The sequence below is a fragment of the Phoca vitulina genome, unplaced genomic scaffold, assembly GCF_004348235.1.
Source record: "Phoca vitulina isolate PV1807 unplaced genomic scaffold, GSC_HSeal_1.0 scaffold1, whole genome shotgun sequence".
Taxonomy (NCBI): Eukaryota; Metazoa; Chordata; class Mammalia; order Carnivora; family Phocidae; genus Phoca; species Phoca vitulina.
This window is the reverse complement of record NW_022589704.1, coordinates 14,655,238-14,674,997: the sequence shown is the minus strand read 5'-3', so window position 1 is coordinate 14,674,997 and position 19,760 is coordinate 14,655,238.

The window sequence follows — 19,760 nt, the reverse complement described above, 5'->3', positions numbered from 1 at the left end:
GAAAATCTCCTTGGAAAATGCACCTGCTATGGACTGAATGTGCTTCCCCCAACCCCCCGCCCCATTCATATGTTGAAACCTGGTCTCTAATGTGATGGCATTTGGAGGGGTGGTTGGGTTGGGAGGTGATTAGGTCATGGGGGCAGATGGGCAGAGCCACCCCCATGAGATTTCCAGCTCAGGAGAACTGTGGAGGCAGGGCCACAGCCCTAGTGAGTCCAGAAAGTAGAGCATGGAGTCAAGGAAGATGATCTCAAGCCTTAAGTTTTAATGTTGTTTGCCCCTATAAGTTTTGAACTTACCTGATAAGTGTTACCCCTTTCTGCTTTCCTATTTCTCTCTTTTGGAATGGAAATGTCTCTACCGTACCTCTCCCACAACCGTATTTTAGAAACATGTAATTTGTTTGGCTTCACAGGTTCACAGCTGGAGAAGAATTTGCCTCAGGATTAATCTCACCTCCAGTCTCCCCCACTTTTGATTTAGAGGATATTTAGATAAGACTTTGAACTTTAGACTTTTGAGTTGATGTTTGAATAAGTTTAGACTTTGGGGGTTATTAGAATGGAATGAATGTATTTTTCATGTTAAAAGGACATGAATTCAGGGGCCTGAGGATGGAATGCTATAGACCAAGTGTTTGCATCCCTCCATACACCCACCACACACAAAATTTATGTATTAAAACTGAGTTTCCAGTGACAGTGTTTGGAAATGGGGCCTTTGGGAGGTGATTAGGTAATGAGAATAGAACCCTCATGAATGGGATTAATTCCTTTACCACAGAGAACTCCTTCACCCTTGCCACCATGTGAGGATGCAGTAAAAAGATAGCATCGACGAATATGCAGACCCTTACCAGCCTCCAAATCTGCTGCTGCCTTGAACTTGGGCTTCCAGATTCCAGAACTGTGAGAAATAAATGCCTGCTGTTTATAAGCCACCCAGTTTATGGTATTCTGTTTTAGCAGCCCGAATGAACCAGGACAGTAACTCACACACACACACACACACACATCCCCCCATATTAGAGAAGTTCTGACACACGTCACATGATGGATGAACCTTAAAGTCATGACACTATGTGACATAAGCCAGACACAATGGACAAATAGTACAGGATCCCACTTATATGAAATATCTAGACTAGACAAATTCATAGAGACAGAAAGTAGAATGAAGGTCACCAGGGGGCTGCAGGGAAGGGAGAATGGGTGTTTATTGCCTAATGGGTAGAGAGTCTCTGTTGGGGATGATGAGAAAATTCTGGAAATAGTGGTAATGGTTTTACAACAATATGAATGTACTTCATGCCACTGAATTGTATGCTTAAAAATGGCTAAAATTGTAAGTTTTATGTCATGTATATTTTACCACAATAATTTATTAAAATCCAACAGTCTACTCATACCAGAGCAACTGATGAAACTTGGCCACTTTAAGAAAAGAGATAGCAAAGGCAACATAAAGATCTTTTTTTCACACCTACAAAAGCTGAAGTAACTTTCCATCAGCAGACCCTCATTACAAGAAATGTTAAAGGAAGTCCTTCAGGCAGAAGGAAAATGACACCAGATGGAAATGCGGAAGAATGAATCCACACAAAAAAATAAGCCCAGAAATAGTAACTACATGAGTAAAGACACAACACATATTTTCTTGTTATTTAAATCTCTTTAAAAGATGGTTGATATTTAAACAAAAACAACAACCCAGTGCAGAGTTTATAATACATGTAAAAGTAAAATGTAGCAGTAGCACAGAGGTCAGGAAGGAAGAAAAAGAATTATACTTTGGGGAGGTTCTTATACTATGTGTGAAGTGGTATAATATCACTTGAAAGTAGACTCTAATAAGTTAAAGATATATAAATGCTAAAGAAACCTGAATCATAGGTTTAGGCTCAGAATGCTGGGAGGAAACAAGGATTTCACCAAACAGAAAGAAACTGGTTAGCACAACCTGAGAAAGTACCAGCAAAAATACAGTCTTCATCTTATTTTATTCAACACTCACGTCTTAAGTACCTATCACATGAAAGGCATTGTTCCAGGTACTAAGAAGGACAAATGGCAGTCTTTTTTTAGTTCAGTTATGGAAACTCTTTGCACAGATTTAAAAAATAAAATACAGGGGCGCCTGGGTGGCTCAGTCAGTTGAGTGTCCAACTCTTGATCTCAGCTCAGGTCTTGATCTCAGGGTCGTGAATTCAAGCCCCACTTAGGGCTCCACACTGGGCATGGAGCCTACTTAAAAAACAAATAAAATACAAAACAAGGCAACATAAAATATATGCTATAATATATAGAGAAGGAGATGCTGTTGAATAGGGTGAGAAATACATATACATAGAGAGGCCAGGTAGAAAGCTTACATCAGTGAAGCAGGTGGGCTTTGTGAAACAGTTATGAGAAGGGGGACTACTATAAACTGAAGAGCACATGTCCTTCTAAAAGCAGGTTTTGCTACTCAGCATTAGCCAATTATTGCTATGATGCATCACGCTCCTTATCCCAACCTGCAAGACTCCACATAACCCTGCCCCTAGGGAGCTGGCCTATTTCCACTCCCACTGCTGCCCTCCATCTCACACTGTTCCAGTTCTATTGGCTTGCTTGTTTTCTCCAATTACATGTCAAAGGTTTAATTGTTCCCTCCTCCAACAATGCTGTTTGTCTTGACATCCGATGCCCATAGGGCTCACTCCCTCATTCCTTCACTTCTCTGCCCAGTGAAGCGTTCTCCAATCACCCTATAGAGTATAGAACCCCTCACTCTCACCCAGTAATGTGCTGGTACATGTTTAACTATTGGCTGTCTGAAAAAAAAAAGTCCTGGTTTCCAGCATTTGTTGATTTCTGTGCTGTAAATACCCCCACTGTGGTCAATACCAGTTGCCAACCTGATATCACTGAACACTGACCTGGGAAGACACGCATGCAACTGGTTCTTAAGAGCCCATGCATGGGACCGCAGCATATCATTGCCCTCAGCACGCCCTTCCCCTTTACCCTGCTTTTTTTACTCTCCAGTTACCTACACTTACCTGACATACTACATACTTATGTATTTATGGTCTGTTTGCCCCTCCACATGCACCAGGATGCAAGATCCAGGAAGGCAGGATTTTTATTTTGTTCCCTTCTGTATCTTCAGAGCCTAGAATTATTCCTGGCATAGAGTTGAGTCTTAAGAGATATTTGTTGAATGAATAAATGTGGAGATAACAGTGGTCTTTGGAGGTAAGAAATTAAGATTATTAAGAAGGGGTATTCTGTAGGGATAAAAGCCATAAATTACTATATAAAAGGTAAAATAGTGGGCCAGCAGAGATTGTCCTCTAAGCCATGGGTTTCCAGAGATGGCTGGACACATCCAACTGTGTTTATGAGACAATCAATTAGCACTTGGAGGAAAGTATTAGAACCTCTATTTATATATTTTTATTTAAAATAATACATTATGATGTATGGAATTGTTGAATTACTATACGGTACACCTGAACTAATATCACACTGTATGTTAACTAACTGAAATTAAAATAAAATTTAAAAAAATAAAATAAAAGAATACATTAAACTTTACTAGTATTTAATATGAGAATCAACTGTAAAATTCCATTTTGGTCAGACCGAATATTGGTTTCTGTTAGCAAATATGGATTTTCAAAAACAAAACATTTTACCTATTCTTCAAATTAAAAGTGACATTTTGCCATCAAGAAAGAAAATGGCTGCTTAAATGCCAACAACAAAAACAATGAAATTTGCACCATGGGGACAATGGGGAGAGCATTTTGAAAGCAGATGCTTGGAAATGCTCATCAAAGAAAGCCGTCATGTCCAACAATATCCCATAACTCTTTCACAATCCCATAGCTCAGTGTGGAGGATGCTATGTAGTGCCCTCTGGTTCTATGTCTACTCTTCCCTGAGATTAGTGATTATATGTTTTTGACGTTTGGTATGTGGACCACTTGCATCAGAATCTCCTGGGAGTAAGTGTTATACATGCTAGACGTTAGTGTCATTCCTTGCTCATTGGGTCTTCCCATGAGACTATGAACTGTACATGGTCTAAGTCTATTACCTTGCTCACCACTGCATTTCCAACCACTAAAACAATACTTGACAAAGAATAGGTATTCGTAAGTTATTTGTGGAGTGAATGAAATCAAGGATAAAGGGTCTAAGTATCATCAGTTCCAAAGACATAGGAGGGCACTCTTGATGAATTACATAGGCAGCGGCTTCATACATTCTTCGTGGCATTTTGAATGGCTAGGCAGGTGACATTCGTGTAACGATTCCAGGATACGAAGGACAAATTAAGGATATTGCACTGAATTGCGCACGGGTTACAGACATGACTTGATGTTTGTTATCACGTCAAGGTTCAGGGCAAAAGACAGAAATTACATACTTAAAAAGATTAAGTGCTTAAAAAAAACAGTGTAGGGGCACCTGGTGGCTCAGTCGGTTGAGCGTTTGACTCTTGGTTTCGGCTCAGCTCATGATCTCAGGGTCCTGAGACTGAGCCTCACGTCCTCAGGCTCCGTGCTCATATGGGGAATGTGCTTGAGCATTTTCTCCCTCTGCCCCTCCTTCCACTCTCGTGCATGAGATCTCTTTCTCAAAGAAACAAATAAATCTTTTTTAAAAAAAGTTTAGGTGGGTGGGGGGATGGGGTAACTGGGTGATGGGCATTAAGGAGGGCACATGATGTGATGAGCACGGGGTGTTATATGCAACTGATGAATTATTGAACGCTACATCTGAAACTAAGTATGTACTTTATGTTGGCTAATCGAATTTAAATTTTTTTAAAAAGTTTAAAGCCTGGAGAGGTTTGGTTCCAAGTTTTTATCATTGTAAATATGATGCAGAGGTCAGTAGTTACTACAGCCATCCCCACAACTGCTAATTTCAAAGCCAGTGACCAGGGTGGGCTGTGGAATCCTGCCATTGCTCACGTGTTTGTTAGATCTAATTGTCTCTGTACACCCTGCTGACAGATGACATGCCCCAACTTCCTGCCTGTCAGACCTTGTGAAAGTCCATCAGATGACTGAATTTATTCTGCATTCAAGATCCTAGCTGCAAGAGAGTCAGGGTAACATACTCTCAGTTTTCTAAATTCTGTAAATAGAAAGAGTATAAAATGAAGTCTGGGAGAGCCAATCTAAATAACCAGAAAAAAATTAACATTTGTCACTTTGACTAAGAGAATATCTTGACCCCATAGCTGAAACCATTTATTAACAATAAAAACATGCTATCTACTTCCATTTTCCTTGACAGTTTCTCAGTTTATAAATTGATAGGTCTTTTAAATATAAATATGGATTTTAAGAGTCTAATACAAAAACTTAACTGCAAACACATTGTTTCTTTTTTGCACTTTATAAAAAGAGTTTAAATCTGTATGTTGCACCAACAGGAAGCTGATCTTATGAGATGCTTTCTAATACTATTGTACCTGTTGAGTTTTGTTTACCTTTATTATAATCCAGGAATAAAACACACTGTTGAAAAGAGCTTCAGGCTGCTTTTCATGGGCACCAATGCTTTGTTCTCTTTCAATGGCTAAAACAAAATGGGATTTGACACCCACAAAGGAAAATGACACATGTAAAGAGAAAGATAAGAGAGCCTAACTATAAATGCCAGATGGGTTCTTCATTCTTAGAATGAATCAAAATGTCAAAACATGTTGAAAATGTGCATATGGTAATGAAAACATCTATTAACCCCCAAGTCACACTAAACAGAAAAAAAAAATCTTTGAAAGAGCTTTTAAAAATATTCTTTTCAAACATTTTTTGAGCCTTGACTTTATTACTTTTGAGCCAAGTCAGGTCATCATGACTGGCCCAGGTAAAAAGGACCAGTGCTCTTAACTGTTTGGATTCTTCACTGTATCTTAGTAATCAACCAGCACACAAGCCTTGCAAAATACAGGCTTCAGATACCAGCATGATGTGGTGATATGAGTTGACCGGGCTCTTGAACCCATCTTTGTTCCTCATAGGAACCCAAACTTTGATATTCTCAGCAGCCCGGGTAGTCTGAAGGAAGAGGCAGAGTAGCATCGAACCCCACGGGCTCACCGCTTCACGTTCCATTGCCCGCCAAATAGTTTCAGGTTGGGGAAGAGCTCTGTTGGCACTTATAGTGTAGTATGTTACCATATATATTTGTAATTTTTTAAACGTATATGGCACCTATTAGGCATTTTGCAAATGTGGTTTGTAAAAACTCTTATGAGTAGGTGCTACTATTATCCCTGCTTTACAGAGAGAGAGACTGAGGCACAGGAAAGTGAAAGCATTTGTCCAAGGTCTCAGAACCACTAAGTGGCAGAACAGGATTCACCCCCAAGCAGTGTCTCCAGACAGCACTACACCAAAACAGCATGCTGCTTCCATGAAGGACTTTTTATCAGGCCACATCATCTCCTTCCAAGCTTAGTTTCTTGCTGCACCTTCAGGCCTACTCAAGTTTTTGGTGCAGCAGGCCTAAAAGTGGAAACAGTTTTTATTTATCTTCCTTAACTCAAGTCGAAGCCAATGACTCAAATTATTCTCTGGATAGGACGGAGTCCATCCAGCTGCTCGCCAGGGAGTCTGACTGCTGGCAAATGGACAGGTTTCTGTCTTTGAGCCACTAGACGTTTACTTTTAAAACATTTGTTTAAACTGATGAAGTTCAGGGAGTCTGCCAAAGTTGGTTACAAAAACATCAAACCCAAGCCTAATAAGCTTACAGACAGAGAATATGTTGACTCACATAACGGAACAGTCCCAACATTTCAAGTGTTCATTCAGGGCTCAGATCATGTTACCAGGTTCCACCTTTTAGCTCCATAGACCCAGAGTCTTTCGGCTAATATAAACCAGTTTCCAGAATCGAATCCCATTAGCCCTGATCGGCCTGTCTGGAGTCACGTGACGTGTCCGTGCCCAGCATTGCGGTGGGGGAGGGGAGCCTTCTGTCTGCTATACGAAGTAGCAAGGACCTCAAAGCTCTTTTATTTTTTTAATTTTTTTTTTAAATTTCTGGACTCTGAATTTTATTCCATTGGTATATACATCTATTCTTATGCCAGTAACTACAATGTCTTGATTCCTATATGTTCGTAATAAATATAGAAATTCGAAAGTGTGAATCCTTGAACTTTATTTTTCTTCAAATTTGTTTTGGCTAGCCTGGATCCCTTGTATTTCCTTATAAGTGTTAGAATTAGTTTGCCAGTTCCTGCCCAACAGCAGTTGACATTTTGATAAAGATTGTGTTGAATCTATAGATCAATTTGAGGAGTATTAATATTTTAATGATAGTTAAGTTTTCTAATCCATGAACACAGAATATTTTTTTTTAGGCTTTTTTTTTTTTTTATGTTATGTTAGTCACCATACATTACATCATTAGTTTTTGATGTAGTGTTCCATGATTCATTGTTTGCATATAACACCCAGTGCTCCATGCAATACGTGCCCTCCTTAATACCCATCACGAGGCTAACCCGTCGCCCCACCCCCCTCCCCTCTAAAACTCAGTTTGTTTCTCAGAATCCATAGTCTCTCATGGTTCATCTCTCCCTCCGATTTCCCCCTCTTCATTTTTCCCTTCCTACTATCTTCTTTTTTTTTTTTAAACATACAATGTATTATTTGTTTCAGAGGTACAGGTCTGTGATTCATCAGTCTTACACAATTCACAGTACTCACCATAGCACATACCCAGGCTAAGCTCTTGAAAAGCACTGTCTCTGTTCCACCCCACATTTCCTAACTGAATATGACAACCTGGAATTAAGCGAATTTCAGCTTTGCACAAAAAAGGGTATAGCTTTAAAAAAAAAAAATACCAGGCACTCACTGTCTTTCACATTTCCACATGGGAAGTAGGCTATTCCTTAGAAATAGGAGCTTTATCAAATCAGTATGTACACTGAGCTGTTAGGTGATTTTCTCAAAAAATCCCTTCAGTTTCAACTATCTTATCAGACACACAGAAAAATACATTTCATTACTAAAACAAACATATTTGCCGGTTTAACTCTTTTCTTTACAGTTTTTTTTTTAAAGAAATGGCACCCAGTATGAAGAGACATGAAGAGAAGACGCTCCCATTCCAGTGCTCAAAGCTAACCTTTGCATTGAGCTTTGGTAGCCTCAGGGCGCCCACACTGCTAGATTGTTAACTGCTCGAAGAATGGCGCTGAGTCTGGTTCACAGCTGAATATTCAGGACTTCCCACAGTGCCTAGAACATAGAAAATGTTCTTTTAATGCTTGATAAATGACTGGATGATTGAATGAATGAATACTAGTCAACACTTAGACAGTACTTACTGAAGGCCAGAAACTTTTAAACTGTTAACTCTGTCTTTGCAAGAAGTTTATGGGGCAGAGAGAGCTATTCTTCCCATTTGTCAGATCACGAAACTTCCACCCATAGTAAGTGATGGGACTCTATTTTAACGAAGCAAGCTGGCCTAGGAATGCATGCTCTTAACCACTGTTATGTACTGCATGAGCACCTGGACACGGACGCTTAAGTTCACTGGGTGAGGACTATATGTATATGTCCTAGGCATGGAAGCTGCATGGGGCAATGAGTCTATTTCTTGTGAAAACCAAGTTTTTAAATAGCGCTGGTATTAATTTGCTTAATCGGTCTGGGCCTCATTTCTCTTGCTTCTGATTCCCTCACAGATCCCAACTCACCCGTCACTCTGATGAGATCCCTTCCTCCCTCTAATATTCCATATGTTCCATATTTTAAGATGTGCCAGAAATAGCTTATCCCATACTAAGAAACACAAGTTGCAAACTCAAATGCTCCCTTCTAACATTTAAAGGAATTCTGAAAACCATAGTGGAACATCAGTGGCCTTTCCAGCCTCCGTGTGTTCAAATGCAAAATAGTTACTTTTCAGGGGTGGCCAAACAAAATGGTTCAGAGGGCTGCATTAGGAGCCAGCAGTTTTCAGCTGAGGCTGGGGGCTTGGTCTAAGAGAACACCAGAGAAAGCCTAAATGGTCTCAGAAGAGATCCCTAAAATAAAAGAAGATAAATCAAGAGATTCCTAAAGATAAGTGGGGTGGCCAGCTTACCTGCGGTAGAAACCTATAGTGCTCAGAGTTGACCTGTCCTTGCATTTTTTCTCAAACAAGTTATACCTTAATAGCTCTTCTTACTGATCTTCCTTTTATCAATGTTATTTCACCTTTTATAAAAGTGTGTATTGAACAAAAAATTTTGGTTTCTTTGTTTTAAGAAATGCAAACGATTTAAAATTAAAAGAATAAACTTTCCATAAAGTTTATCAATCACTTTGGAGTCTATTAAATAGTAACAGAATCAGAGTTTCCCGTTGACAATGAAAACGTCTGTTAATTTCTTAAATCTTGTTCTTTCTTTGTAGGAGCTCCACAGGCAACCCCCCAGGGAAATTTCCTGACTATGAAACAACCGGGAGCTTACCAAGAGAAGAAAGAACACTTTGTGCATTTGAACTGGAACAGCCCTACATGTGTCCAAGGAAATTGACAGTGACCAATAAAAAAGAAAAACAATAATTAACAAGAGAAATACACTGGAAATACACTAAAAGTAGCTCTGTGAAAACAGGCTTACCAAAATCTGCAAGTAAGGAGTTAAAATGTATCTGTACATTTCAGAAAGAAGGGGAGGGGAGGGGAGGAAAAAAACCATAATTTAAAAAAGGATGCCTCACACCCAGATCTCCAGTCAGCTCCATTTGGGGAATTTTTTTTTTTCATTTTATATCTCAAGTCATCTAAAGGCAGGTAATTTAGAATACTTTTGTTTATAAAATGCATTTTTAAAGAAAAGTAACAGCTAAAATGTTATTACATATTTCTTTAAAATAGATTTCAGGGAATCTCTTCTAGCAGTTCATATTTATTCATCTTGGGTTTTCCACACCTACATTTATATGGTTGTTCAATGAAAAAAAAAAGATTACTTTGAGATAAAGTTCTGAATCATCAAGGAAAGATTTAATTTGAATGATGACATTATATTAAAGCAGAGAAGTGGGCACATGCTTTTATCCACATGAACTTGAGAAAGATTTTAGTAGTAAATTGAAGTTTAGTAAACAGAATATTCCATACCCTGGGTGTTCCAGTTAACAGAGGTTTTTAAAATAAGCCAAACTGAAAGTAACAATTAAGACTTGATTCACTCTCTGCGAGAATATAAGCAAGAGGCCAAACAGGAAAGGTGCCAGCTTCCATTTTTCCATGGGGCACAGCACCAGGCTAGGGACAGATGACAGACATCACAGATCGGTAGCAGGGGGCAGTGGGGGAAAGAAGATCCCTAAACAAAAGGCTACCGCTACCTCTTGGAATCAGGGACTAGGAAGGGGAAGGGCTAGAAGTGGAAAAGTATCTAATCAGAGTGGAGAAAAGTATCTTCAAGCTCTGACCTCTTTTGGAGAGGCTTTCAAAAGGAGGTACCTAGGCTAGGAACACAGATTTGCCTAAAAGCAGGCCAACTGGGGGCTGGGGTGGGGGTGGGGAGGGGGCTTAGTCTTAGAATACAACTGCCTGCAGAGACCACAGTGCCTTGGCTATGTGTGCACCACGCTAACGTGAGGAGGGCAGCTTCCCCCACCAGCACGAAGCCTGCCCAAGGAAAACCTCTGTGATTGCCAGTGGTTGGGCCAAAGTGTCATGGGTGGGATTGGGGGCTGAAGCTGGACTCCACAGGGCCATAGAGAATTGGACCTTTCCTGCTTCAGCCCCGAAATGACACATTTCAGTTCCTGTTACATACAATCCACTGGCCAGAGCCAGTCCTATCGTTCTGCCCAATTTCAGAGAGGGTGAAGAAACACTGCCTTCTATGTGATAAGGAAGAGTTGGAGAAGTGGAAATCTTGAGCACCAGGAATGTCAACCACAGCGCCATAAGCAGACTTAGTGGCCCCAGCCAGCAGTCTGCAGTTTCTATTGTCATTTCTCTTTTGGCAACTGGTTGGGGACATCAGAGTCCTATGAGTCTGGAACACTGACATTAAGACAGAAGGGGCTCTGTGGAATTCTTCAGACCAGCTTTATCATTAAAAAAGTATATCCTGCATTTTACTTCCTGCTTGGCTCCTTGTGCATGCCCTCCATTGGTTAGAACTCACGGGAGAGAGAGAGAGAGAGAGCACACGCGTGAGCTGAATGTCTGGCCTCCCCCCAGCCATCCACATCTAGCAAGAAAGTGCAGAGTTAGCTCTGGTGGCCAGTGCAAAGTTGTCCACCCTGCCCAGGGAAAGGCTGTGCCTTGTGACCGAGGATGAGCAATTCACATTTCTGAAAAGAAACAAACTACTTAAAAGCAAACTGTTACGTGTGCCGGTTCATCTTCCTCCACTATGCCTTCTTCACAGCAAGAACAGAAGTGTTGACACAGAACTAATCCAAACAACTTCCAGATGTATAAACTCTTTAACAAATTCCCTCAAGATACTCCAGAGAAATAATCCATCTTCTGGTCCAATTAGACATGAAGCAGGAAATCATGAAGCACAGACGTGGAGGGCGTTAAGTTGATGAGAAGGCCCTTTGCTGCAAGATCTACCTGCATGAATCAATCGGATGGAAATGATTTCATACTTGTTAACACCACCCCGGGAACAACGGCATCACTTGGGGTTCCTATGGAGCCGTATTTCCTCTCTCTATCCTTCTCTCAATTCTTCTCTTGCTTTGAATTCTTCATTCCCCCTTTCTGACAGCAGGAGATAGCCCAATGTTTGCAGCACAGGGGAGAAACAGAACATTTCCCATGTCAGGAGAGAGTGCTGCAATTGGGGGAAAACACTGACCGCAGTAACTCAATTATGTTCAACGACTTATGTTCCTTTGGAAAAAAAACTTTGCTTTCTGTTGCACAAAATATTAGGACTGCGACGATGTAAGAACCAGAATCTATATGTAGAAAAATCCCTAGTGGCTATGTTAGCAGCATATTAACCAATGTCATCTTTGGATGATGAGATTTCAAGAGGCTTCCCCAGGTAATTGCGCCAGGTCCCTTAGAGTAATTTACACATCCGTCTGTTGGGGACGCAGGGATTCTATGACTTAGACCAGATTTTACATTAATTTCTCAGGGTCCTGCACTAAGAGGGTAATATGATCAGACCACACAGCAGCCTATAGTGCAGAATTAAAGTTTCCATTTGTTACAGCAAACTGCTTCTCCCATCCGCCAAGTGGATAGCTAGTTTCCTTGTCACTTCTCCAGTCTGATAGCCAAAGATTTTCTGTCTTCTTGTCACAGATGGACTCAGTTACAGTTCTACCTTTAAGCCTTGTCTTCTGTTCCCCGGCAGGCATGAAATTCCAAGCCCCAGCCCTTAGGGCCACCTTTGAGGCTGATATCATGTCTAGGAGATGAGTTTCTCTTCAAGCTTGCCCTTTGGTCTTGAATTCTCTCTCTCTCTTTCTCTTTCTCTTTCTCTCTCTACCCGTTTGTTCAGCTTTTGGAGGTATAATTGACAAATAAAATTATAATATATTTAGAATACACAACATAATTATCTGATCAACAGTGTATAAGGGTTCCCTTTTCTCCACAATCTTGCCAGCATGTTATTTTTTGTCTTTTTCAGAACAAACATCCTAACTGGTCTGCGATATTATCTTGTGGTTTTGATTTGCTTGTCCCCGATGGTTAGTGATGTTGAGCACCTTTTCATGTACCTGTTGGCCATCTGTAGGTCTTCTTTGGAAAAAATACCTATTCAGATCCTTTGCCCATCTATCTTTGAATTAGGTGACTTGGTTTTTTTGCTATTGAGTTTTTTGAGTCCCTGGTACATTTTGGATAATAACCCTTTATCAGATATGTGGTTTGCAAATATTTTCTCAGTCCATAGTTTGCCCTTTCATTTTGCTGATGGTTTCCTTTGCTGTGCAGAAGCTTCTCAGTTTGATGTAGTCCCACTTATTCATTTTTGCTATTTTTAATCTCTGCCTTTGTTTTTGGTGTCAAGTCAAAAAAATTATTACTAAGACCAATATCAAGATTACCCTTTATGTATTTTTCCTAAAGTTTTAAGGTTTCAGGTCTTAAGTTCAAGTCTTTAATCAATTTTGAGTTGATTTTTATGTATAGCATCAGGTTAAATGAAGTCATAGGGTAGGAGCTCTAATCTGATACAATTAGAGTCCATATAAGAAGAGATTCCAGACAGCTCTCTCCTGCCTCATACGTGCCCTGAGGAAAGACCATGTAAGGGCATAGGAAGAGGTGGCCATCTGCAAGCCAGAAAGATAGCTCTCATCTGGAACCAAATTGACCCACACCTTCAACTTGGACTTCCCAGAATTCAGAATTGTGAGAAAATAAATGTCTGCTGTTTAAGTCACCCAGTCTATGATATTTGGTTTTGGCAGCCCAAGCAGACAATTTGTTTTTACCTACGTTTTTTCTTCCTAAGTTTTCTTTCTTTCTTTCTTTCTTTTTTTTTTAAGATTTTGTCTATTTATTTGAGAGAGAGAGAGCGAGAGAAAGCAGGAGTGCAGTGGGCGGGGGGCAGAGGGAGAAGGAAAAGCCTACTCCCCCACTGAGCAGGGAGCCTGACACAGGGCTCCATCCCAGGACCCCAGCCAGGATCATGATCTGAACTGAAGATAGACGCTTAACAGATTGAGCCACCCAGGTGCCCCTATTTTTCTTCTTCCTAAGTTTTCTTTACCCTCTTCTGTAGAGGTTCTTAGTTCTGTTCATTAAATATTTTCTGGCTCTCTGTCTTCTGAGCACATATAGAATTGCATGATTTTATCTCCCTTGAAGTTACGAGACCATCTGTGACCACTGTAAAGAGCCTGGCCATGATATACCTCATTCTCTTCCCCAACTGGAGTGATCGTGAAAGCTGTTGGCACAGTTTCCATCATCTAGAGTCATTGAGTGACTATGATCAGTAGAGACTTTCTACTCAGTAGCCATTGATAGAGAAATAGATCTATTACTGGAGGGGGTTATTTGTTATTGCAGCATAGCCTAGACTGTCCTACTTGATATAGCTTCTAAGTCAGAAATATATATATAATATATATAATATTATATATATATATTATATATATACACCTTTTAAAATTTAAGCAACATCTTCTTTTGAATAAACTTAGACTGTACTTTGAACAAATTAAGTCATGTCATTTATCATCTACCTTAGGGGATCAATGAGCACCAGAATATCTCCCCACCCCAAACACTCATTATTCTACTCTTGATTATTGCTAATTTTTTCTTTGATCACAGGTACTTCTATCTCCATTTATTCTCTTGCTAAATGGCCATACTCCTAAGAAGAATAACTCATTATAAGCTTTTTCATCAGGAGTAGCTTAACATGAGTACATTCTGGACTCCTTTATTGCTAAATTACTGAATTCTTGGTGGTTAAGGAGACAGGCAAGGTCCTTGGGTGGATAGCTTAAATAGGAGGATTTGGGACAATAAGGATATGAATATATTCTGGGGATACAAAAGTGAAAGGTGATTTAAAAAGAAGAAAGCCAAAATGCCTTCACAATGTTAAGAAAGATTCCAAAATCTGTCCAAAAGAGTACACTGAATGCCTTTTTTTTTTTTTTTTTGTCTATGGAAAATTACTAGTCCTATTTATCCATCTTGCAAATCAGAAAAATCCAGAGGAAGAAACAGGGCGTGAGATGCGCCAACTATAAGGAAGCAGCCAAAGAGCAGCGGGAAGACAGAAAAGGCTGCTCTGTGTCACAAGGTGCGGCTGCAGGACCCACGTCAGCAACGCAACACAACGTCCCTCTGAACTCAGCATTCCTTGTCTCACCTAAAGTATGAACAAAACGTTGGGAACTATTTCCGGAAGAATAACTGTTACAACAATGGCATCAGTGGAAAGAAATGGGGGAGGCGGGGACCGTCAGGCTGCTCTACTGTGAATGTCGTTGCACAGACTTTTCCATTCAAAGTAAATGCCCCACATAGAAATGTTCTGCTTCCCAGTAACTACTCTGTGTTGCAGCGTCTGCGAATCAAGCTGGGGTTATTAAATGCGTAAGAATAGACAACAGCGTGTCTTGCTAATTACCATCTCCTCCACTTGGCATGGAGCCTGGGTGGGAAAAAATACAATTTGCAGCTCCCTATTAAAAGCGCATCTCCCACAAATGTTCTCTGAAATATACCGTTTTCTTCTTTATTTCTAAAACATATTAAAAAAAAGCCAAGATACTCTTGCCTCTCCCCCTTCTGCTGACAGGAGTCTATATTAATTCATTTGGAGAGATACTCACAGTTGCTGAATTAGAGAGCCAAACAAATTCTAAAAATGACAACATTAGGAAAATCCTAAAGACTCTGAATAAGTTCAGTTCTCCTCCCTCCAGTTTCTCCCTTTTTCTTACTCAGCTGCTCCCCAAACATTATTTCTTTGACTTCTTTGTGATTTCCAGGTCAAGAGCCCTCCACTTTCTCTCTGAGTCACTCCCTCCTGTCATCATTTCCTTCCCTCTCCATCTTAAACTGGAGGGTCAATCACCTGAAGCAGGATTTAACCAATATCTCCCGTGCCTTTTTTTTTTTTTTTTTTTTTTTGCCACTATCTTTCCATTGTGCTCATTTAATGTATCAGGTAGAGTGCTTTCAGATTCAAATAGCAAAACACCTACTTGAAATGACATAAGCAATAAAGTAATTCTGCCACCTAACAAGAAAACCACTAGTTCAATTATGTTGTCAAGGGCCAAGTTCAACCCTGCATCCTTCTATCTCACCTTGTCTTTGGACTAGTTCACCAACCATCACCTGCTGGCAGGACAGCATCCCAAGGTGGAAAATAGACCATCTCTTCCTTCTGTCTCTTCTTAGAAGCAAGAAAACATTTCCCTGTCTGTGGATTCCCCCTCATTGCCCGGAATTGTATCACACACTCACACCCTTGTGCAAATCAGTCATTGGTAAGGGGACCATTATGGTTGGCTTAGATGAATCAGGGCCAGCCTCCCTAGATAGTGGGTGGGCCTGCGACCCTTGACCAACATGTCTAATCTGAGGAGAGTGGTGACCAAAACAAAAACAGGGTTCTGTCAGGAAGGAAGAAGGGGAAAGGGTGGTGAATCTGATGTAAGCAATCAATCATGTTGGACTTTTAGCACAACCCTACCATCCACCTTTCCTTCAGCCTGACCGCTAGGCTCTGCTGGTGCTTCTAAGGGATGCTCACTAATGACAGTTTGACAATTAGGGTGCTAATACCTCCTGACAGTTCATCTAGTCATATCTTCCCACAGGGGAAGGAATATTTTAAACTTCTACATTGCTCCATTCCCTGACACATCTCTCCTCACTCCCTGAAAATTACAGGGAAAATTGGTGATAATCAGACAAGAGCTCTGTGAATTTTCTAAATCAACTCTACAAACATCTGCCCCAAGCTGTTTCTTATTCCTTTCTGTGATGATGGAAAAAAATTGCTCCTCATCCTACATATAGTAAATCCTTTTACCTCTATTATGGATCCTGTCCTTTCTCTCTTTTCCAGAATCCTTCTGCCTGTAGGCCCCCCTTTCTACTCTATTTTCAAACTCTCCTTTACCGCCAATTTAACCCTAATAAAATGTGATTCTATCAGCCTGCTCAACTCTAGTTAAAAAAAAATTAAAAAAAAATACCTCCTTTACCCTACATCCTCACCCATTTTCATGCTACCTCTGTTCTCCCCTTCACAGGCAAACTTTTTGAAAAACTAGTTTCCTGTCTCCTCCTCCTTGCCTCCACTCAGACCCCAGACCATTAACTCTGGCATTTACTCCCATGGTTCACTAAAGCCCTCTGAGCGTGCTCACAAATAACATCCTCATCACTTCATTCAGGCCACCTTTCAATCTGTCTCCTACCTGACCTCTTGGCGGCACTGGGTACACCACTGTTCACTCCTTCCTCAACGAAACGCTCTGCTTTTGTATTTCATGGCACCACCTGCTTCTCAGGTTGTTCTTTCACCTTCTGCCCATCCACTTCGAAGCCAGAATGTTCATCTTATAATGTTACCCTGAACAATTCTTACACTCTCTTTCTCCCTTGCCCCTCCCTGCTTTCCCCCAACTTCCAGCATTTAGGAAATTTTTTGTTTCTCAAGTATATCAGGCTTGTGATGGCCTCCTTGACTAGCCTGACACTCTTCTCCCTCCTCAGCCCCTGTCTCATGCTGACTCTTACTTCAAATGTCCCCTAGGTCCCATGTCTTCTAGATGTCCTCCCTCACCCCACACCTTGCACATACACACACTGAGTGAGATGGCCACTCCACCTGCTGCAAAAGCACCACATACTACTGCTCCTTTTGTAGTGCTTGGATCATTTCTCTTCCTCACGTGGCAACATCAGCAAGAGCGGAGTCCTTGCTCACCATGATATCCCCAGCGTTTCCCACTGGGTTGGGCAATTCAGAGGATTTATCCAATGAGTAAGTGAACTTCCCTTCACCTTTTCTTTGAGTTTTCTCCCGCCTCCTTTCCATCCCTCAAATCCATGTACTCAGTTCTCTTATGTTGCTCCTACCCAAACTCTTCTGAGAAATGTTCTTTCATCAAATCTGGTTTCCCTTTCATTCCCAAACCAGGTTGGCACAAACACCACTAGGGATCTTTTTACAAACACCGTTTCCTGGTCCTGTTTGTAGAGCTACCAAATCAGAACCTACAGGAAGTTAGATTTTTAACATATCCCAAGTGATTTTGTTAATTACCTAGTATGGAGAATCCCTACTTTATATAATCCCAGGAAGGTCTGGTTTCTACATGAGTGTTTCTGAATGTAGAATTGCTCAATCAGACTGACTAATCCCAAGTGATATATAAATGAATTCATATGACATGCTTCCCAGGGAATCTAAAACAACACGGTGCCATATTCTAATTAAAGCCACTGTCTCCAAACGCCCCTGTAAGATTTGAACTTAATGGAGAGATTTTTGGAAAGATTGGTGAGAGATATTCCACTCAACCACACTGATCTGAGCAACTCCAGTGTCTTCATTTCTGAGCCAGTCAGTTGGAAGCAGAGATACACAAGGTATGGGGTTTGCAGCCTAGGGAAGAGAGTTGTATGTATGTGAGCAGGTGTGCTATAAGGTGAAAAGGCCAGAAGAAGTAAAAAACAGCAATGGAACACAGAAGTGCTATTTGGGCTGAGCCTTGAAAAGTTGGTAGTATTTAACATGTGGATTTGGGGTAAAAAGTATTCCAAGCAATGAAAAGGACATGAGCAAAAGTCAGGGCAGTAGTGGAATATGTTCAAGAAAGAGGAAGGGAGAAGGGTACGAGTGTGATGTCCAGCTGGAACATGGAGAAACGGAGTGGAAATGAGATGAAGTGGAGAATATGAATGATGAGAATGAGACTGAGTATTTAGATGGAGTTTCTTGCGTTGTGTATAAGAAATGTGATGGAGTCCCAACCAAATAAAGGACTAAGAAAGTCTTCATAGAGAAGTCAACAGCTCTCTCCCTGCCATTCAAATCAGTGCAGAAGATTCAGACACTATGGGAGGGAAGAGCACAACTTGGAAAGCACATTCCACTAATCTTCTTTTGGTCTCTGAAAGACATCAGCAGTCCCTGTCCCTGTTACTGTACAACTGGCTGAGGTTGGCTCAGAATTCTTGGCTGTAACTGCTGTGAGCATAGAGTCATATTTCTTTAAAACAGAGAGTTGTGTGGCTTTGAGGGAGAGATTCAATCTAACCTCTAATTAACAAAGCAAGACTTGCTTGCATTGCTAGGGACCCAGGAAAACAAACAGAATTACTTTGCATATTGACTGGATGAGCGCAACTCCACCAAATGGGAAGGGGAAAGAATTCCCAAAAGAGGAATGACATAGGAAGAGAGCAAACCCATTTTTTAAATCCTCAAAACTCAATGCATGATTTTGGTCAATGCTAACAGATTCAGGAGACACAGGAATTACAGGCAACATACTCAAAGGAGCAGGCACTGGGGATGGTCAAACAACCAGAAGAAGAGTATCAGAGTACTTTAAGAGACTGCAACCATGGCAGGGTGGGGCAGGGCGGGGAAATGAGGATGAGGATGGTACCAGTCCTGGAGGTAGCTGAAGTCAAGTCCTGCTGTCGTTTCCCCCTTTCCAATGTGCAGAAGACATCAGGAGCCATTTTACCTGCAGAGATCACACCACAAAAAATGAAATGCACAGGGGAAAAACATTTTAAGGAGCTTTTGTGTTAAGTACTTGCTGTCATGGGAGGTGGGGGAGAAAAAGTAATAAAGAGGGAAATAAGCTGATAAAACAAATACAAGTAAGGTTGAGGGACATTCTCCAGGAAATCTTTGGCTCACAAAATGCCTCTAGGTATTAAGAAAAACACCTAAATAAGTAACCAGTTTGGTAGCCAACACAGTTCCTATGGCTTTATGTGCCCTTGGTTCATCTCTTCTTTGGCAAGCCCTTCCAATTTCTTTAGGACTCAACTGAGATCTTATTTCCTTAGCAAACTGTTGCTTCGCACCTTCAAGAGTTCCCTCGGTGGAATTCAAAACGAGCACTGTACATAGAGATCATGGAGAGACAGAAAGAGGCAGACCATTCCAGACTGGTGGGTGGCAGCTTTAATAAGAAAGGGAACTTATGAGGTTTGTCTTGGGTGGCCACAAGATAAATAGATCTCTGCCCTTGTCACCTGAATCTTAAGAGTTTATTTATTTATTTATTTATTTAT